Raw genomic sequence first — 19,056 nt, forward strand, 5'->3', positions numbered from 1 at the left:
ATTGAAACTGAAAGGTACTTTAGAAGAAGGAATGTGGAAATCTGGGCCTACTTTGCTTTCTGTTTATGTTGCTAGAATGATCGATTGCCCAAGAAGCCAAATACATAACTTGCTTACTATACAAGGGGTGCTTTTACTGAGCCTACTTTTTTTAAGTGTCTAAAAGTAAGCACTGACTGATGTTTTTGGGAGCTGATTTTCCCCTATCACCACCAGGAAAAAAATCAATAACCTGGGGATATGTGCTTAATAAACTCTTAGATCAACCCTCCTATGTCATGATGTGCTTCCAAGCTCTGTGGAGAATCCGTTAGTGAACACTTTTTTCTTACTATGTTAACTATTAGCATATTACTCTTACTGGTGTCTCAAACAAACTCTTTTTTCTTTTTTTTTTTAAGGAATGCACCAAACAGTTGACTACAAAGGTGTCTGTAGGATAGTGGACTCTAATTGTCCTTACTCAAGGTGAGGGGAAGGGGTCCTTTTCACACCTGACGCCTGTGGTGTGTGACGCAGACAGGTAGACAGTGTGTGCTCCATGGAAACCTACAGCTACTGTGAGCTGGCCCTTCCTCTAGTTACCTGTTGGAGGCAGGTCAGAAGTTGGACCTTTATTTTTCCTGTCTAGCATGATTTTGTCCTTTTTGAGGAAATCTGCATTTTTTTATTGACAAATAAAATTGTATATATTTAAAGTGTTCGACATGATGATCTGATATATGTATACACTGTGAAATTATTACCACAATCAGGTTAGTTAATACATCCATCACCTCATATAGTTATGTTTGTTTTTTTTTTCAGTGAGAATGCTTAAGATCTACTCTCTTAGCAAATTTCAAGTATACAATACGGTCTTACTAACTATAGTCACTATGCTGTACGTTAGATCTTCAGAATTGCTCATCATTCAACTTATAAGTGAAGGCTTATGCCCTTTGACTAGCATCTCCCCATTTCCCCTGCTCCTGAGCCCCTGATAACCACCATTCTCCTCTCTCTGTGAGTTTGATTTTTTAAATTAAAATAAGATTTTTTTTTTTAGATTCCACATACAAGTGAGATCCTATAGCATTTGTGTTTCTCTGTTTGGCTTATTTCGCTTAGCACTATGTCCTCCAGTTTCATCCATGTTTTTGCAAATGGCAGAATTTCCTTCTTTCTCGTGGCTGAATAATATCCCACTGTCTGTATAGACCACATCTGCATCCGTCAGAGACTTAGGTTGTTTCCATATCTTAGCTACTGTGATTAATACTGCAGTGAATGGGGGAGTCCAGGCATCTTGAGGAAATGTTCCTTAAATTTATTCTCACACGAGACTACTGGGTAGTCCATTACAAAGATATTGCCCAAATAATCCTTTGACAAGACTGTACCAGTTTGTCAGCTAAATTTTGAGATTTAAAAATACACAAAGATCCATTTTATCTGCTTTAGTGAAAAGTAAGGTTGATAGCTACCTGCCACTCCCACGGTTTTAGGCAAATATATTGATCAAGAGTTACTTACATTTTAGCTTAATTATAAACTGTTATTTGGCTACTTCATTTGCTTCATTTATAATATATGTTTCCTTCAGGGGTTACCCTCTTTCTCTGTTCACCGCTCTTGTGGCAACTAAAAGTAATGATGCAACATTTATTGAATGCCTGCCATGTACCAGGCACAGTGAGAATTTCAGATGATTCAGATATGCGACAGTTCAGTGATAGATTCTGACAGTGTGTTAGCAGGACAATGCATTTCTGGGTCTGCTAACTCTTAGTAAGAGGGCAGAGATCATCAAAATTGCGTTAATAATAGTGATATGATAGAACCTTGATAATTAGTGTTGCTAAAGCACAGACCTAATCAGTTCAAAAATTTAAGTGGCTGCCTTCTAAGTAAAAGGAATATTTTTTGGTCTAGCATGCAAGGCCAGCATAATTGTGCCTTCATTATTCCCAACCTCTATGATTATTTCTCATGAATATTCTCCAGGGAAATAGAATGCCCTGTTGTCCATATGTGTATCTCTTTTTTATCTCTGTTACTTTTTGATTGTTACTTCAGCTCTTGGAATGCCTACCCTCCTTCAGTTTTTCCAAATCCTACTTATTTTTTAATATCTAAATAATAGTGGTCTCTTACTGTGTGTTGATTATGTACAAGGTTCTATTCTTTGTGCTTTACCTAGATTAATTCATTTAATTTTCTCTATGGTCCTCTATGGTTGATGCTAGTATTGTCCTTATTGTGCAGATGAAGAAACTGGAGCACAGAGAGGTTAAATAAGTTGCTAGAGATGGTGCAGCTACTAAGAGTGTTATCTGGGAGATGAACCCAAGCTGTCTTGTTCCAGAGTCTGTGTTTTAGCCATCGTGCTTTACTGCATCTCACTATATAGATAGCCTAAGCAAACTTAGCGGTTAGTTTTGGTAACAAAAGGTTGAATATAAACAAAGGTGATCACTGTTTTAGCCACTAAAGAGAATCTGCAGTCTTTAGTTTTACCTATGTTCCTCCTGAGAAGTATACTCCTTTAAAAAAAAAAAATCTGAATTATTGTGTTAGGATTACTTAATTGATTATTTTTAGTCATTCATTACTTTTTCACATAAGCAGTAGGAGTACCTGCATTGGAGTGGGTTCACTTTAGATCAGGCGTATTTAAATTGTTTCTTAGAAAATCTCTCATGTTCTAAGATTCTGAACTTTGGGGTCTTAATTGAGTGATGGTTTGGGTACTTAAGCAGATACAGAACTTCTCCAGGAAAAATTTGGCCCTACTTTGAGGGACTTTGAATCACACCTTTTTTGTGGACATGAGTACCCTTCCTGCCCAAAATCAGTGCAAGAATGGATGTGAGACTTCTTTGTAGCCGTCTTAATTTTCATGATAAACTGATTTGTCACAAGCTAAAGCATAAACATATCCCTTTCTTAAGTAGCATAGACTATGAACATTTTAGGCAGCGGCTGGAGAGGCCGGTGTTGGGTTGCTGCCATTTGAGACAGTGGATTATTTGAGAAAGATAATGTAGCGTAGTGGTTCCCAAATGAGCGACTTCAGAATTGGTTGGAAGGCTTGTTAAAAATGCTCTTTAGGTGGCCTCAAGTTGGAGTCTGAGATTGAGTAAATTTTCTCATAAGCAGTTATAGATGTTGTTTCTAATATTATTTCATTTATATTATGGGCTTAATAGGCATTGGTGGGCCATCCATTTAGAAAATGTTCTATAGGAAAATGGGAGTAAAGGTCAAAAGTAGGTATGGTACTTATAAACTTTTGAAACATGGTGTGTTTTTGAGTAGAGCACTGCAAACTCAATCTTTTTCTCCTACTTTGCTTATAGATACCTAGAAAGGAAAAATGAATTCTCGACCTTTCAAATTACTAAGCAATATATGGAATAAATTCATAGGAGGAAGATATTCTTCCTATTCAGGCAGGATAAAAACTGAGTAATCCAGATAATTGAGGAATTTCCACCCATTTACTGGGTTGAGTTTCTTTGAGAAGCTTAGACTCAGAACATATCCAGAGTTATAATATGTTTGGGGCCTCTAGTGGAAGACATTATTCTTGACTATGTTTGCTATATATCAATCTGAACTCTTGTGATCGAATTATCCAATATTTCTATTAAAAGCTGTGTGTCTATTGTTGGAAACAGAAATATTCGATGATATTTTTGAGCTTTAACTTCAAAGAAAAACTACCATTGTGTGCTTAAAAAAAAAAACAAATAAACTGAGAAAACCAACAAAGGCAAGAAGTCAAAAGATTTGCCTTCTTAAAATGAATTTGTGTGCCGCTCATGAAGTTGTTAATTTCTGTTGAAATCAAAACTAAAGTCAGAATTTGACTCTAGAATGTTTAGATAATACTGTACATATTTTGATTCTAACTCTTGGTAGAATGAAATTTTTTAAAAGATGAACTGTCTCAATGGACATGAGTGATTTTAACATAAACAATTCTGTGGGATGTGGGTAGAAGTCAAACTGGTTTTACCGTTCCCAGATCTTCTAATAGTACATTTGAGATGGAAACATATTTCTTTTTGAAATAAAATTGTTTGATAGGATAGTTATATTATTTTTCCTGATACTAAGTAATTAAAAACCCAAGGCCAAATTTATTTTGAGGCTTGATTAAAAATCTTTGCTTTGGAGCAGGGGAAAAATAAAGTCTTTGCTTCTATGGAAGAATAGTTATCTAATTTGAAAATGGGCTTTAGACATTTTTATTCTGTAGGGCAGGAAGACATATCCTCTACCCTCTGGGTACTTCAGGCTGGGCTACAAATTAAATTCACATAAGACAGAATAACAGGAGAAAATCAAGCAAAGCTTTATAACATGTATACATGGGAAACACTCAGGAAAACTGAGCAACTCCCCAAAATGGTGGAGGCTCTCATCTTAAATACCATCTTCAGCTAAAGACAAAGGAGGATGTTGAGGATAGTGATTTGGGTCTTCAAGGGGGTGGAAGGCAATTTACATGTGGACAGAAATGTAAATGGACCAACTACAGACAATGTGACCTGAGAGACATATTTTATGTTACACTGCAGTTATCTTATGCTATTAGCTCCTTCCTGGAACAGGAATTTCTATTTTAAATTCTTTCAGGCAGTTGGGATGGAGGTCAAAATTTCTTTCAGAGTTCTTAAAAATAAGCCACAGAGACACATTTTGTGGTGGCCAATTCTGATCTGCCACAATACCAAGATTGCTTTAAGAAAGGAGAGAGGCAAGTCAAAATTCTGTATGGGCCCCACAGAATTGACCATGCTACTTCCTGGGTTAGCAAAGCTCAGAGAGCTGGGCTGTGTTGCATTGAGGCGGGGCCCTAGCCTGGGAGGAAGTAGAGGTGAAACTGGAACTGCCTTAAAAAGCAGGTGGTAGTGTTAGGCTGAGTCAGGCCAGATTGAGCAGGGAGACTGCAGGATTCTCAGGCACAAAGGTGTAATTCACCTGGCAAGTTTCCTCAGAAAGTCAACATGTTCGTGGTGGACTCGGGACAGACTTGAGACTCAATGGAGGAAAATGAGAGAAGAGCAAAGGAAGAGTGAGGCAGGGACCTTAGGGTGCAGGCTTTGGAAGGAAATTTCTGAGCCTTTGAGGGAGGTCCCAGTTAAAGTTGGAATTCTGGAGACACTTCCCCTCTCCACACGCTGCAAGAAGGTGGAGGCTGCGGCAGGAGGCTGAGGGGAGACGCACTTGTTAAGTGTGTCGACGCAAAATAACCAATAAGCATTTTATAGATGAGAGAAATAAGGTGAGGTTTACTTGAGTCAGAGTGAGCTTTATAACCCAGGGAGGCCTTAGAAAGTATTCCAGAGAAGTGTGGTTTTCAGTATAGTCTTCTGTCTTTTTAGAATAAAGAACATAAAACACACCCAGATACATTTTCAGAGTTTCAAAGAGGTATTCAGTTACCAATTAGCAGTCAATATGACCCTGTTGTCAGCAAAGGGACTAATATTGGCATTACCCATAGGGCATAGGAGGGGAAGTATGCATTCTTAAGAAAGCACATTCTTTAATGGTCAGAGCAGATGTACAGTGCATCCCCAACAGGCCATAAATCAGGCCTCCATAGTTCAAGCTGAAGCAGTCCTGAACCTGATAGGCACCCCGTATACCTCAATATGGGAAAATCTCTTGTCAGGCAAAGGTACCCTTGTTAGAACAGAAAAGGTATATCCCCTTGGTTTGTTTTAAAATGACAGATTCCCACTACAATATTGGTGATACACACAAAGGTTAGCTAGTCTAATGTAATTTTATTATGCCTGGGATTAAAATTGAAATTCACTTATTTTAAAAGAAAAAAGAACACTTATGAAATAACACTGACACCTAAGAGCAATAAATTTCCAAGATGGTTCAATGGTACTTATGTGCTGTCTGTGACAAACAAAAGATGGCACCGCTAATATGCTCTGCCTAACTACTCGGGCATGCGGTGCTGATGTTTTATCCATGGGAGTGACAGATTCAAATTCAAAGAGATTAAACGACACTGCTCTTTTTGCTGGTCTCCCTCGTCCCCCTCCCCAGAAACCACTCATAGATACTCTGTGTGCAAGTGGATGTGGGACGTAGGAATTTGGGTTAGGTTTATGGCTCTGAGGTAGACCAATGCTTCTCAAACTTCAATTTACTTATATCACCTGGTTCTTGTTAAAATGCAGATTCCTAGCAAGGGTACGGGTGATGGTGAAGTAGTTAGGAGTAGCCAGAGGTGGAGTAGTGGCTCTCAAACTTCAGCCTGCATGACAGGCCTGTGGAGGGCTGGTTGAAAGGGAGTTTACTGGCACCTGACCTCCTGAGCTTTGGATTCACCTCACTGGGGTGGGGCCTGGTATTCTGCATTTTAAACAAATTCCTAGGAGATCCTACTACAGCTTGGGGTAGGGGCACATTTTGGGAGCCACTGGGGTAGATATAAATAACCCTGAGGAGAATCAAACCATCCATCTTGGCTTCTTGAGCATTCTTGTATAACTAAACTAAAAATGGTGGAGAAAGAGGTTGCTGAAAGTAATAGAGTAATTAATACTGTTCGTGTTAAGCAAGTTAAACAATTCTGCCAGACCTGGTGGTCCAGTGGTTAAGATTTGGTGGCTCTCACCACCTGTCACCCCGGGTTCTTTCCTGCTCAGGGAACCACACCCTCCATCTGGTTGTCATACCATGGAGGCTGCATGTAGCTGTGATGCTGAAAGCTATGCCACTGGGATTTCAAATACCAGCAGGGTCACCATGGTGAATAGGTTTCAGTGGAGCTTCCAGACTAAGACAGTCTAGGAAGAAGGATGTGGCCACTCACTTGTGAAAAAAATTGGCCAAGAAAATTTGGAGAAACATTTTCCATGAAACGTTTTCTCCATGAAAACATGGAGAAAGCCCTGTGAATAGCAGTGGAACATTGTCTGGTCTGATATAGTGCTGGAGGGTGAGAGGATGGTGCCAAAAGACCAGGCAGGGTTCCCCTCTCTTGCACGGAACTAACAACAAAATGGCAGCTAGCGTGTATTGAACATTTACTGTGAGCCAAACACTGTGCTAACGCTCTTTGGTCATTTTCTCATTTAAACTCTTAACAACCTTTGAGGCAGGTACTATTATTCCCACCTCACACATGAGGTAACTGGGGTTTAGAGAGTCTGAGTAACTTGTCCAAGTCCACACTTGATGGAGACAGCTGGCCCACCACAGCCCCCAATGTTTTACACCTAGAGACTTGGAAAAATAATCAGGGCTTTAGAGGCCCTCCCATCCCCCAGGGAGTGGCTAACTCTGGCATCCCTGCTCCAGTGAGTGGCCTCCACCTCTCCCTCTATTTTAAAGAAGAGTGGTTATCTGTGGCCACAATGCTCAGAAGCCAAAGGACAGGGCCTTTCTTGTCTGATGGCCAGGAGCCTTGGCAAAGAAAAGTACTTCCAGGCCTGAGAATCAGAGACTGGGGAAAGCTGAGTAGTGAGGAGCTTCCTGGAAGGATGGAGACAGTACTAAGATACAGAAAGCTTGGGTTCCAGGGCCTGTTCTACTTCCAAGTGGCAGTGTGATGTTGGGCAAGTCCCTTCTCTTCACTGGGCCTCAGTTTCCTTCCTGTACCATGGGAGGATACTTCTAGATGATCTAATAATCTCTTTCCTTCCCCTAGCCTGCCCTTATCCCTGCCTACACCACCCCCTGCCCAAACTGGCGCTGACATTCCAGAAGCAGCCTTGAACTGAGGTTTGAAGGTCCCAGGTGGGAGTTGCTATCCAACCCTGAGTTTCCTCCTGAGCTCTGAGCCCTGTGCACCAGGTCCTGATAGGGTATCTAGCCTGGGCAGATTGGAGCCATCAGAGGCAAGAAAGGCCCTGAGCCTCTGAGAAAGCACTCAGGGGGACCTGCATTGTGATGACCTCATTGACTCTATGACATCATCCTCTCTCCCACCCTCTACTCCTCCCTATCCGCAAACAACCATCAGTCTGAATCCCAATGGCTGTGGAAGTCTTCTCTATTACATGCTGCTAGTCTTCTGTCTCAGCCAGCAAGAAGCACCATGAAATGGGAAATCACTGAGAAACTCATGGCTTTTTGCTGCAGAAACTGAACAAACAGGAGATGCAAAGAGTACAGGGACATGGCCCTGACTGGACCACGAGGTCTTCTTTGCACATTGCAATGTGCTGGCTGCTGCCTCTCCACTAGTGAAGGGCCTCATCTCCAGTGATGATGTGAAGAGCTCTTTATCACCCTTAACCCCAACTACCTGAGTCTGGCCATGGTGGACCAGCTACTGGACTACTTCTACAGCGACAAGGTGGTGATCTCGGAGCAGAATGTGGAGAACCTCCTTCATGGGGCCCAGTATTTCAATACAACATGCCTTTGAATCCACTGCAATGGCTTCCTGATTAAGTCCACTAGCTTTCTCAACTGTTTGCACTACCCCATCTTGGTTGAGATGTTTGAGCTCAGAGGTATCAGACTTGGCCTACTCTGGCATTTGTGACAACTTCCACTACTGGTCCAGTCCTGAGGACTCCATGCAGCCTGAGGGCTCCATGTTCTGTCCACCTGTCATCTTCAGCCACCTATTTCAAGATCAAGACTTGCATGTGCTCAACAAGGACCAGGCTCTCAGTGCACTCATCATTTGGGTGTACTTTCAGAAGGATGAGCGGGAGGAGTATTTCACGAAGTTCCTCTATTACACCGATCTCAGCGCTATCTCTAACAAGACATTGATGCTTGCCAGCTCTAAGTTCAGGGGCATGGAGAACAACTCAGCCCATGCAACTCTGATTGCAAATGTCCTTGTGGAACAAAAGCAGGAGAGTCCATCCAGCTTGCAGAGCTACCAGCAGTAAGGGGCCCTGCTTCATTCAGTGGTCATCCTAAGTGGTAGGAAGGCCCAGGCAAGTTCAGTGATGGAGTGTTTGCATATGTCAGCCAGGAAAACCTGTGGTTGAAGCTCTCACAGATGCCGTATCAGGCAGCAGCACTTAGTGCCACCTCTGCTGGTCACTACGTCTCCATCTCTAGTGGTACCACTGACCAGATTTTAGGGCTGAAGATGGCTTGGAGGTATGCCATGGATGACAACTCATGAACTAAGGTCCCTCAGTTATTGGGCTGGATGCTGGGCTGGGTGTCCCCACCCAGGCAATTCATCCTGGCAAAGGAGTGAAGTCCAGAGCTCTGGGGGTTGGGGCAGCTCACTGGGAAGCCACATCCCTTTGCTGTCTGGCATGGCTTCTCTGCCCCTGACCAGCTGGTGCTGCCTAAGTCACACAGTGTGCCAGGCACCAGGGAAAGGACTGCTCAGTGAGCAACAGAACCTGCATTGTCACTCTGAGGCCCAGATTTGTGCAACTTCTGCACCCTTACTCTGTACCCCACTTCCTTAAAACAGTGTATTTAAATTTCCGTATTTCTCTCTAGACTATGAGATCTTAGCAGCCAGGAAATGTGCTGTATGTGCCTTTATAGCCCCAGAACCTAGCACAGTGCTCAGCACTGATTAAATTTCTCCTGCCTTTATCAGCAGAAGGATGTGTTCTCTCCCCATGTCCAAGTCACAGGGGCATTAACTGCCCAAGGATGAGGAACCATTTCAGATCAATTGGACACTGGGCGTTATAATGGTACCACACTAGATGGTGCAAATGCAAAGATGGATATATACCATGTTTCCCATGCTATGATCTGAGTCTGGAGAGGGAGGTATGCACACAACTATATTATAATGCACCAAGATAGAAAGAATGGAGTGGAGAAGGACTGGGAAATCAGTGACAAATTCCAACTGGGAAGAAGGGGAGGTGGGGACGATGGAAAGCTCCCTGGATGCAGCAGCATCCTGTCTTGAGCTAGGCCCTAAACACTGACCATAGACAGGCATTTGAGGAAGAAAAACTTTTGATGCAAAGGCATGGAGGTTTTTTTTTTTTTATCTTGCCTATTTTTTTTTATTAAGGTTATGAAAGTTAACATCCTTGTGAAGTTACAGTTGTACATCATTATTAGTCATGTTGTAGGTGCACCACTTCACCCCTAGTGCCCTACCCCCACCCCCCTTTCCCCGGCAACCACCTATCAGTTCTCTTTGTTCATATGTTAACTACCACCTATGAGTGGAGTCATACAGAGTTCATCCTTCTCTGTCTGGCTTATTTCACTCAACATAATACCCTCAAGGTCTATCCATGTTGTTGTGAATGGGACAACTTTGTCCTTTTTTATGGCTGAGTGGTATTCCATTGTATATATATACCACATCTTTATCCAATCATCAGTTGCTGGGCACTTAGGTTGGTTCCATGACTTGGCTATTGTGAATAATGCTGCGATGAACATAGGGGTGCATGGAACTTTTGGAATTGCTGATTTCAGGTTCTTAGGATAGATACCCAGTAGTGGGATGGCTGGGTCATAAGGTATTTCTATTCTTAACTTTTTGAGGAATCTCCATACTGTTTTCCATAGTGGCTGTACCAGTTTGCATTCCCACCAACAGTGTATGAGGATTCCCTTTTCTCCACAGCCTCTCCAACATTTGTCACTCTTGGTTTTGGATATTTTTGCCAATCTAACAGGTGTAAGGTGAGATCTTAGTGTAGTTTTGATTTGCATTTCCCTGATGATTAGTGATGATGAGCATCTTTTCATGTGTCTATTGGCCATTCGTATATCTTCTTTGGAGAAATGTCTGTTCATGTCCCCTGCCCATTTTGTAATTGGGTTGTTTGATTTTTTATTGTTGAGTTGTGTGAGTTCTTTGTATGGTATGGAGATTAACCCTTTGTTGGATAAATAACTTGTGAATATTTTTTCCCAATTAGTGGGCTGTTTTTTTTTTCAATCCTGTTTTCCCTTGCCTTGAAGAAGCTCTTTAGCCTGATGAAGTCCCATTTGTTTATTCTTTCTATTGTTTCCCTCATGATATTGATATTATTTCAACCCTCTTGAACTTATTGATGCTTGCTTTATTTCCCAAGATATGATCTATCCTTGAGTATGTTCCATGCGCGCTTGAGAAGAATGTGTAACTTGCTGTTTTTGGATGAAGTGTCCTATATATATATATCTATTAGGTCCATCTCTTCTAATTTTTCATTTAATTCTATAATTTCCTTGTTGATTTTCTGTCTGGATGATCTGTCCATTGGTGTTAATGGGGTGTCGTTGAGGTCCCCTACTATTATTCTATTGCTGTTGATGTCTCCTTTTAGTTTTGTTAATAGTTTCTTTACAAATTTTGGTGCTCCTGTGTTAGGTGTGTATATATTTATAAGTGCTATGTCATCTTGGTGGAGTGTCCCTTTTATCATTATATACTGCCCCTCTTTGTCTTTCTTTATCTGTTTTGCTTTGAAGTCTACTTCGTCTGATATAAGTATGGCAACACCTGCTTTCTTTTGTTCATTATTAGCTTGGAGTATTGTCTTCCATCCCTTCACTTTGAGTCTGTGATTGTCTTTGGGGCTGAGGTGTGCTTCCTGGAGGCAGCATATTGTTGGATCTTGTTCTTTGATCCATCCTGCCACTCTGTGTCTTTTGATTGGAGAGTTCAATCCATTCACATTTAGAGTGATTATTGAAACGTGGGGGCCTACTGTTGCCATTTTATCACTTGTTTCTGGTTCTTTTGCATTTTGTCCTGATGGAGAGCTGTTACTTTGTGTTATTGTCCTTCTGCTTATCTCCTTTGTTCTGGATTTTGTAACCCCTTTCCTTTTTTTGATTTTTCAGGAATGAGATTCTTCCTGATCATTTCTTGAAGAGGAGGTTTTGTGGCGATGAACTCCCTTAACTTTTGTTTATCTGGGAAAGATTTTATTTCTCCATCGTATTTGAAGGATATTTTCGCTGGGTAGAGTATTCTTGCCTGCAGGTTTTTGTCCTTCAGAGTTTTGAATATTTCATTCCAATCTCTTCTAGCCTGTAAGGTCTCTCCTGGGAAATCTGCTGATAGCCTTATGGGGTTTCCTTTGTAAGTTATTTTCTTCTGCCTGGCTGCCCTTTAGTGTTCTCTCCTTGTCGTTGACTTTTGCTAGTTTCACTACTATATGCCTTGGGGTTGGTCTTCTTGCGTTAATAAAGTTTGTAGATCTATTGGCTTCTGTCACATGAAGTTCCATCTCTCTTCCCAAGTTTGGAAAGTTCTCAGCTATTATTTCTTTGAACAGGCCTTCTGCCCCCTTCTCCTTCTCTTCTCCCTCTGGTATACCTATAATCCTTATGTTGCATCTCCTAATTGAGTTGGATAATTCTCGGAGAGTTTCTTCATTTCTTTTTAGTCTTAGTTCTCTCTCCTCCTCTGTCTGCAGCATTTCTATATTCCTATTCTCCAAATTGCTAATTCTTTCCTCCATATTATCGACCCTACTGTTCAGAGTCCAGATTTTTCTTAAGCTCCTCCATTGTGTTCTTCATCTCCAGTATTTCTAATTGGTTCTTCTTTATAGTGTCAAGCTTTTTTGTGACATAGCTCCTGAACTCGTTGAGTTGTCTACCTGAATTGTCTTTTAACTCGTTGAGTTTTTTAATAATGGCAGTTTTGAAATCATCATCATTTAGGTTATAGATTTCATTGTCTTTGGGATTGTTTCCTGGGTGCTTATCATTTTCCTTCTGTTCTGGAGATTTAATATATTTTTTCATACTGCTTGATGGCGTGAATTTGTGCCTCCGCATAGAGATAGAGTTTAGTAGCTGCTTCCACTTGTTGCAACTGGTGGGGCGTGGGGGGCAGCTGTTTAGACTGCACCAACCAGGAACCCTGTCAGCTGTTACTGACTGGACCTGGACCCCTCCTCGTAGTCACAGTGGTCCTGTGGGGTCCCTCGTTGGTTGTGGGGGCAATCGCAAGGGGGTCTCAGGCTGCTGGTGCCTACTGTTGCAGCCCACTTAGACGTGCTCCCTCCTTGTGGTCTGTAGTGGTGTTGTGGGCTTTCCCAGCAGCCAGGAGCAGGATCACCTATAATCGCTGCTTTGTCCCTAACAGAGCCCACAAGATCACACTTGTCCACTATAGGTCCCAGCAGAGCTATGGGTATCTTCTGCAGTCTGTCGTTAGCTCACCTAGCTGTGCTACTTTTGCCCCAGGGCCTTCCCGCCTTACGATTGCCAGTCGGGACCTCTCCACTAGTGCTGTGCAGAGGCTTTCGCTGAGGCTGCTGTAGGAACCTGGAGCTCCCCCCTGGGTGACGTAGCCATTTCACCGTAGCTCCACTCTGCCCCACTCCACTTTCACAGGATCTCTGGGAGCCCCTTGCCTCGTCTGGGACACGGCCAGAGTCCGTGGGCCTGGTGGTGGCTTGTAAGCTGCTGCCTTGTGGTGAATTCTGCTCTAGGGAGCTTCCTGGTGTTCCAAATGCTGGGCGGGTCCTCCCTGCCAATGGCAAGCAGAGGCCCTCCCTGCTGGGGGGATGCAGGACCCTGGAGCATCCCCCTGGGCTGCAGAGCTGGGTGTTGGAGCTCCACCCAGTCCCCAAGCACGTCCATGGGAAGTCCAGGCACCCCCTGCACCGACCTGTGCGCTGGCAACCGTGGGCCCAGCAGCAGCTGGTGGTCTGGTGCAGTGCCATGGAATCCACCTGCCAGGAGCTTCCCTTTGTTCTGGATTCTGGGTGGGTCCTCCCAGCTAATGGCAAGCAGAGGCTTTCCCTGCTGGGGGGGTGCGGGACCCCAGAGCCTCCCCCCAAGCCACAGAGCAAAGGCATGGAGGTTTTACAAAAGGGAAAGACCACCATTGTGGTTCGTAGCAGTGCTGGCATGACCTAAGTGCTTGGTAACTGCTTATTTTGGCTGCCCTGCCCCAGAGCCTGGTGGGCACTGATGCTGGACTGAAAGAGGCAGTGATGTCCTCTGCCCTGTCCATGGAGCCCCAGGCAGCTGTACCCTCCTCCACATCAATCTGAGAAATGCTATCTTGGAGATTTGTCTGCAAGACAGCCCCAGGGGTCAACCGACCAACAACCAGTTGGCTTATGGCAAAATATGTGAACAGAGTCTCTTACATACCAGTGGGCTTACTCTGAGGAGCAGAGGAGCACCGTGACCTCAGAGAGTCTATGTGCATGAGGTGAATTTCCATTTGTATGTGTAGATATGCATTAAGATGTCTCTGTGAGGGTAAATAAATATGTGTAGTAAGTGCATGTGTGTATACGAACATGTGGACAAAAGTATGCACACATACCCACACCTGCAGTCTCACAGGCTAAATGTTATATAGAGAATATTTTGATAATTTTAGGCAGCACAGTGTCCAGAGGACTATGTGCTCCTTACCAGCTTGTAAGTAGGAAGTCTACTTTTAAGTCCAGTATTTCAGAGCCCGGTTTTGGATCCTTTCCTGGTTTCCCAAAATGGATAGCTGGCAGCTTACCAAGCAGATAGCCAGCTTTACCTGGCAGGAGACAGAGAAACACCATGAGAGATGCCTCACAGCCCTGTGCACTGGGGCCAAGTCAGAGAACCACAGATGTTCTGGGCTGGAAGTTGTCTCCTCCATCCCCCTCCAGAGCCTGAATCTCCTCTGTGGCATCCGTCCTGAGGTCTACACCTGTAGTGAGTAAGTAGGAATTCATTTTCTCTCCAGCAGCCCACTTCTCCGGTTTGCAATATGCAGTATTGATCCACTGCCATATGTACCTCAAACCTCTCATGCCCAGAGTGGGGATCATTACTGCCCTTTGGTCCTGCTGTGGGTCACCATTCACTCCCCTTGTTCTGCTTTCCTTTGTGTTTGATCTGGTTTCCACCTCTCTTCTTGCCTTTGCTTCAGTTACTGCTTATACCTAATTCTCTGTGAATTTTCTATTGAAGAGTCCTCTGAAGAGTGCTACAGGCTTCTTGCTGGCTTCAAGCAAGTGAGACTGTAGGGGGAAGAGGGACACTTCCTAGGTTCACTCCTATAGTAGCACCTTTTCCTGGGGGGTGTTAGCTGCTTCTCACTCCCTGCCCTACAGGCAGAGTGAAGAGGTCTGTTTCCTCACACTCAGGGGTGATGTGATGGAGGGTCATGAAAGGATGGTTTTAAGAAAGGTGATTTAAAATCTTCCTGTGACATGGGCTTGCTCCCTCTTAGCACAACTAGGTTGGCCTGTCCTTGTCAAATCACTCTCAAACTAGTGTGGTATCTCCAAATTACGGCAACTTAAGGACACCATTTCTGGAAGCAACCTCTGGTTCTTGTTACAAAAGTACTCTTATAAGAGGACAAATGGGGAGCTGTGACAACCAGAAACATCTATGGACACTGCAAATCGTCTGGGGGCAAAATCATCCCCAGTTGAGACCACTGCTGTAGCAGGAGCTAAACACTTCCTAGGCCTTTGGGGCATGAGGTGAGTTTTCCCTGCAGAACAGAGATGGAATCTAGCACTCCTCATAGGCAGCTGGAGGACATGAAAAAAACCATCAAGTGTGCTAGGGCGCTTGGACAGGGCTCCAACTCATTCAAGTGGAAGGCACCAGTATTTCTATATTTTGCCCTGATCGTAGATATGTTTTTCCTTTCTCTGAATTTGTGTTGGGATTTCGCCCCAGAAATCATCCTGAATATGGAAAAATTAATACACCATGTGATTCTGCCAAGCTTCAACGCCTCAATAAATGGACACTTTTACAAAATTAAGTATTGCTAAAACGTTATATGAGAAAGTCAAGAATAAAAACGATGGGAAAAGTCTAGAAAACGGGCAGTTCTGTGTTCAGTGTTTCAGAAAACTCTTGGGAGATCTCAGCTCTAAGTTCTCCCTGGCAGTCAGTGCTGGGAGACCGCAGCTTTTTATTCACTAGTTCTGCTGCCCCCAGGCAGCATGAAGCCGTGGATGCCTCCCACGTACGAGTGCAGCCCGACCTGTGACAAACCAAGCTTGGCTTCCAGGCTGGGCCTCATCTCCCAGATCCAGGAAAGCACATCGCCTGCGCCCATTGAGACTCCCCTTTGTCCCAGAGTGAGTTGACCCCCCCCCCCCCCCCCGCCCCGCGCTGGCCGTGGGTGAGGAGCAAATGAAGGTCGCCGTCACAGTTTAGCGATGTCTGCGTGCCCCCTCGGGTCATCTTGTGGACTCACGGAAATTCTCGAGGCCCTGGTCTCTGTTGATGGCCCTGGGGTTGCTCTGTCCCAGCCCCTGCTTGTTTTCTTTACGGGGCTATGTCTTTGAGCCACGGCTTCAAAGGCAAGGAGATCCTCACACCTTTGAGATGTCTGGAAAGGATCTCTTCAAAGTCATACCGTATTGTCAGGACAAACTTCAAGTTTCATGAGAGAAAGAGGGGATATCAAAATCCAGAAGACACAACACTCAATTTTATTATTGTTTGCTAAGCACAAGAATGCAACTTGCCCTTGCGTTTCCATATCAGCTCTAAGATCCCGAAAACCAAAATCATGCTTGTACATCTTCAATTTCCACAAAAAACAAAAAGTTTAGAGAGAACATCATTTATTTTTCCTAAATAATTTAAGATTTACAGTCGCCATTTACTTTTTCAAATTTCCAGGGAATATTTGCCATTTCCACAATTTGAAATAAATTTTTTTACGGAAAACTTCCTTTGGTGTGCTATTATGTTACAGACTTCTGTCAGTTAAGGTGAAGTTCACTGCTGTAACAGGTAAATACAAAAATATCACTTGCTTGAACATCCTACAAACTTATCTTTGTTTCATGTAACTCCTAAACTTAGGCATCAAAGATCAAATGACCCTGTTTGTTCCTTTTCTCCTAACAATGATTTATGGACCCAGCTATCATCTATTTTGTGGATTTGCCATTGTCAACATGTGACATCAAATCCTGCTACAGTGTTTGGGCCTAGTGCACTCATCACAAAGGGTGAAAAAGCCGTTGCCCCTCATGGCCAGCCCCTATGAGGCAAACATCACTTCTAGACACACATACTTGGCCAGAACTGCTTCACATGGCCATAGCTAAGAGTAAAGAGGCTGTGCAATAGAATCTAATTTTCTGACTAAGGAGAAGGGGAGACAAGTTTGGTGGATAAGAGCCCTGTTGGTTTTTCCACTGTGTGCACCAATGCTGTTTTTAGCATTAGCGTCCAGTTTTCTTGCTTGAACACGTTTTATCCAGTAAAACTCTGACTCAAAATCTGATTCCACATATTAAACTCAGGAAATAGAATTGAGTGAAGAAGGCAAGGATGTCAATCAATATGGTTCACAGCATCATTGGCTCTTTAAGAGGGAGATTCACGTTGATTCCAAGGTTGTAGATTGAAGTGAAAAAATAGCCAAGACCATTATTGTCTCAAAATAAGAAAGAAAGTAATTAGTAGTTTTCGTAATTTTTTTTAAAGGTATGTTTTTTGGTGAAGAAGATTGACCATGAGCTAACATCTATTGCCAATGTTCCTCTTTTTTCCTCCCCAAAGTCCCAGCACATAGTTGTATATCCTCGTTGTTACCTGTTCTAGTTCTTCTATGTGGGATGCCACAGCATGCCTGATGAGCAGTGCTTAGGTCCATGCCCAGGATCCAAGCCAGCGAATCCCGGACCACTGAAACGGAGCCAGAGAACTGAACCACTTAGCCACAGGGCCAGCCCCCTAGATTTAGTAATATTTAGATATAGATTGACACTGGTGCCATCACTCAGTCACAGTGACAGATGCTCACATGTCAGGATGGTATATAGTGTTATTCACTCAGCATGCAGAGAGATTTACAGTGGCACACACACTTTCCTGTACTTTCAACACACTTTATTGTCATTCAGTTTATATGTGATGTGGTAAGTGAACATCTCCAGAATTATCCTTTCTTTATGCAAGTTCTTGACAAGTTCTACAGTTCCTATTATGCAATTTGTAGTATACAAGGGTGGGACCCACTCTTTAAGGTCCTTGAACACAAACATTTTTTAAAATGAGTGATACCCAACCCCAACCTCTTCTCCGTCTGCCTTTATTCCTCATCAGCCCATGTTTCAAGGCCTGACTTCACAACCAGGCCTGCGAATCTCCTTGAAGGAAACCTTCAAGCAGATCAGTGAAAAGAGGTGATAAAAAAAAACAAAAAAGCAGTCTCTGGCTTGGACAGCTCTTTCCTGCACCCTCCCATCAGATGAAGAAGGTCAGATGGCCCTGAATTGTGAGTTTAAATGAAAACACATTCAATAGGAACCCCTAATTCATAATTCATGCAAATTTTACCTCCTCACACTATTCTCTTTTAAAAAATATTTTGAAATTGACATTTACTTATTTATTTATTTTGGTGAGGCTGAGCTAACATCTGTTGCCAATCTGCCTCTTTTGCTTGAGGAAGATTGTCCCTGAGCTAACAACATCTGTGTCAGTCTTCCTCTATTTTGTGCATGGGTCACCACCACAGCATGGCTTGATGAGTGCTACATAGATGTAGGTCCACGCCCAGAATCTGAACCCATGAACTGTGGGCCCCTGATGTGAAGTATGCCAACTTAACCACTACGTCACTGTGCTGTCCCCTTTCAGACTATTCTTAAAGTTTTCTTTTTCTATCATCCCCCACTCCACTCATCCCTGCTCCCCAAAGTACACTTACCTTACTCCCAACCATAATCACAAACCAGACCTCAGAAATATTGGCTATTTTATATGAATGCACACCGAACTAGAGAGGTCTCTTTATTTCAGCTCAAGGAAAGCAGGCAGAGGGTTCTTTGCCCCAGGGGGGTCGAGTCTCCTGCCCAGGGCACAGGTGAGCACAGCAGCACACCCTACCTTCCTAGATCCATCTTCCTCCCTTTTTGTCCAACAAATTCCTTCCTTTCCGAGATAAAAATCTCAGTGGCATGCTTAAATTCTTTACAGTTCTGTTTCTCGTTTTATGCAATCCATTATTTCATCATCCTCATCACTCAAGAAAGGCTAAGAACCGATCAGGTGAACTCAGAATTGGAGAGAGTCTTTCGATAAGAATGACTGAATATTCCTGTATTAATCATTTCTATGCCTGCTGCTCATTAATCAGTTTTTGTCCCTTTTGTTTTTTCAATTTGCATATGTTCATATAATCCTTGCATATTATACATTAAT

At 43.1% G+C, this 19,056-nt stretch overlaps 1 protein-coding gene and 1 pseudogene across 2 annotated transcripts in view; both read left to right on the forward strand.

Annotated features, from left to right (window-relative positions):
• Window positions 1–19,056, forward strand: part of LOC106822376 (major allergen Equ c 1-like) — a 441,100-nt gene that overhangs the window by 388,283 nt on the left and 33,761 nt on the right. The window lies entirely within an intron of this gene.
• LOC139046480 (calicin-like) lies at window positions 6,697–16,569 on the forward strand (annotated as a pseudogene).

This window comes from Equus asinus, chromosome 10 (genome assembly GCF_041296235.1).
Source record: "Equus asinus isolate D_3611 breed Donkey chromosome 10, EquAss-T2T_v2, whole genome shotgun sequence".
Lineage (NCBI taxonomy): Eukaryota > Metazoa > Chordata > Mammalia > Perissodactyla > Equidae > Equus > Equus asinus.